This window comes from Apodemus sylvaticus, chromosome X (assembly GCF_947179515.1).
Source record: "Apodemus sylvaticus chromosome X, mApoSyl1.1, whole genome shotgun sequence".
Taxonomy (NCBI): Eukaryota; Metazoa; Chordata; class Mammalia; order Rodentia; family Muridae; genus Apodemus; species Apodemus sylvaticus.
The window spans coordinates 48,125,256-48,128,211 of record NC_067495.1 but is presented as its reverse complement, the minus strand read 5'-3'; the positions used below and the strand labels follow the sequence as shown (position 1 = coordinate 48,128,211).

Genomic DNA, 2,956 nt, shown 5'->3' with positions numbered 1-2,956 from the left:
TATGGTTTAACAGATATAAAATGATACTTTTATGTTGCCCTTTTAGTGTCTTTCAGATCTGATTCTTTAAATACATGAATCTAAATGCAGAAAGTATCTTCAGTGTTTGAAAAATTTGTTTATTGGTGATAAACAACCACACAAAATAACTCTCTAGGTTATTAATACATTTTATCTAACTTTTCAATGCTTCTACATTTTAGATTTAATAACATATTTGTATATTATTTAATAACGTATTACAGATTAAATAATATGCCTGCCCCTAACTCCTCCAAACTCCAAACCTTCTCCTTTTTCCTTACCATTCTGTGTCCTTTTCACACTTTAATTAAAATAGATTATTATCAGACAATATATGCTGATTAAAGTTTTTCTTCTTACTAGTCTTCCAAGTTCATCCTCACCTTCCCTCCCATCTGTATCCATTCCCTTTCTGTATCTTATTAGAAAAGACCAGACTTCTAAGAGGTAACACCACAGCATAACAAAGTGAAATATAATAAGATGAGTCAAAACTATCATATTGAGGGTGCACATGGCATCCCAAGAGCAGGATAGTCAGAGACTCACTCTTTCTAATAGTCAAGATTTGCATAAAAATACTAAACTGAAAGCTATAATATATATTCAAAGGACCCGGTGAAGGTCCCTGTCAGCTATATGCTTGCTGTTTCATTTAAAACTACTTTGACGAATGTTATTAAGTTCTACCTCTAAAGAAGAAACATCATATTTAAAAAGAAGAAGATAAAAAAGATTTGGGGTAAAATTATTTTATTCATTTTAATGCAAGAATAGATAAATACCCATAAATGAGAGAATACAGATAATGTAATGTTCAGAACATACATATTTGTAATTTAAATCATAAGCACAGCATGTGAGTGATAAAACATTGATATAAATATTGAAATACATTGCCAATTTTTGTTTCATGGTTGGATCTACTAGGATTATATCCATTTCAATTTTCTTTATTTTTTAAAACATGGTTTCTCTGTGAAGCCATGGCTATCCTGGAACTTCCTCTGTAGATCAGGCTGGCCTCAAACTCAGAAGTCTGCCTGCCTCTGCCTCCCAAGTGCTGGGATTAAAGGTGTGCTCCACCACTGCCCAGCTTAATTTTCTTTTCAAACAACAAATTTATCCTTTGACCAAATTTTTGTGTTGTAATTTTTTTTACCATCATTATTTAAGTATATTTAATGTAACTCAAGCTGCACTATTTTCAGTGATTCAAAAAGTTGAGGTAACTTGCATGCAACTAGGTGGTGTAAATGTATAAAGAGCTGTTCTTTATATCAAAGAACATAATTTTAAACTGTATGACAATCAAATCAATTTTGCTTGTATGTTATAATTGGGATTTTATTTCACTTATTAGTTAAATATAATGAATTCTATCATAAAATTATTAAATATGTACATTTCAGTTCTTTGCCATATACATATATATACATATACATACATGTGTATACATATGCAGAAATATATATATATATATTATATATTTATAAGTATATATATATACTATAAACAAACACTTCACAATTTGGACATCCTTATTACAGACTCACAAAAAAATATATTTAACCTTGTTTCTTTTGTTTAATAAGAATCAAGTTAGAATTACACTGTATTTACTCTTTCTTGGATTAGTGTGAAGTAAACATATTTCCTACTTTGCTAAAGAGAATATCTGTCTATAAGACTAAGTCACCTACTTAAAAATCATATTCATATTTATGCTCTACTTATGTCTTGGTGGGGTTTCCATTGATGTGAAGAGATGCCATGACCAAGTCAACTCTTATAAAAAACATTTTATTTCGGTTGGCTTACAGATTCAGAGGTTCAATCCATCATTATCAAGGCAAGAAGCATTGCAGTGTGCACGTAGGCATGGCACTGGAGAAGGAGCTGAGAGTTCTACATCTTGATTCAAAGGGTACCATGAGAAGAATGACTCTTCATAGCAGATAGGAGAACAGTCTCAAAGTCCAGCATCAGTGATGAACTTACTCTAAAAGCTATACCTTCGCCAACAAAACCATACCTCTTAATAGTGCCACTCCCGTGGCCAAGCATATTCAAACCACCACAGTGTATTTGACTGCTTCACTATGTGCCACAATTGTAGGGTATAAATGTATGTTAATTACTGTAACTGATATTCTAAAAGTGTGAGTTTCTAAAATTCGAAGAATGGTAAGAGTAAGACTTTCCAGTATCAAATTCAGTCAGCCTAACAATGCTGCTCCGTGCTACAGACCTACTAGCCTTTAACTGTGCAAAACCACTGAGGAGGAAATTAATCACTCAAATACTCTTGAGGAATTGACTCTGCCTTCATATATATATATATATATATATATATATATATATATATATATATATATATATATACACATCTATAATATATCTTTGAATATATTAGTATTTGCTTATATTAAATTTATATATCAAATATGTATTAATTATATATTACATATATGCTTAATAATTTAACTAAGAAAATCAAAAATATAAGTGTATCAGAAATTACAAAACATTTTAGAAAATGCATAAATTTTTATATTTTCATGAATTTGCGTGTCATCCTTGCGCAGGGGCCATGCTAATCTTCTCTGTATCATTCCAATTTTAGTATATGTGCTGCCGAGTGGCCTCTTGTTCTGAAAAGACTCAGTGAAGCAGTATAGAGCAAAATCAGAACAGGGAAGTGGGAAGGGTTGGGTGGGAAAATAGGGGGAGGGAAGGGGACTGATGGGACTTTTGGGGAGTGGGGGTCCAGAAAAGGGGAAATCATTTGAAATGTAAATAAATATACCAATAAATTAAAAAAAGAAAAAAAAGAATGACATTGCACAAAAAATATATTTTCAAATGGCTAATATAATAGAATGTTATTAATTAAAAACATTCAATAAAATTTGCTATTTATTTGTATGAG

At 31.0% G+C, this 2,956-nt stretch overlaps 1 non-coding gene across 1 annotated transcript; it reads right to left on the bottom strand.

Annotated features, from left to right (window-relative positions):
* Window positions 1–2,567: 2,567 nt before the first annotated feature.
* Window positions 2,568–2,671, bottom strand: LOC127675841 (U6 spliceosomal RNA). The gene has a single exon (XR_007975532.1). It is a non-coding gene; the product is annotated as a U6 spliceosomal RNA (small nuclear RNA).
* Window positions 2,672–2,956: the final 285 nt, after the last annotated feature.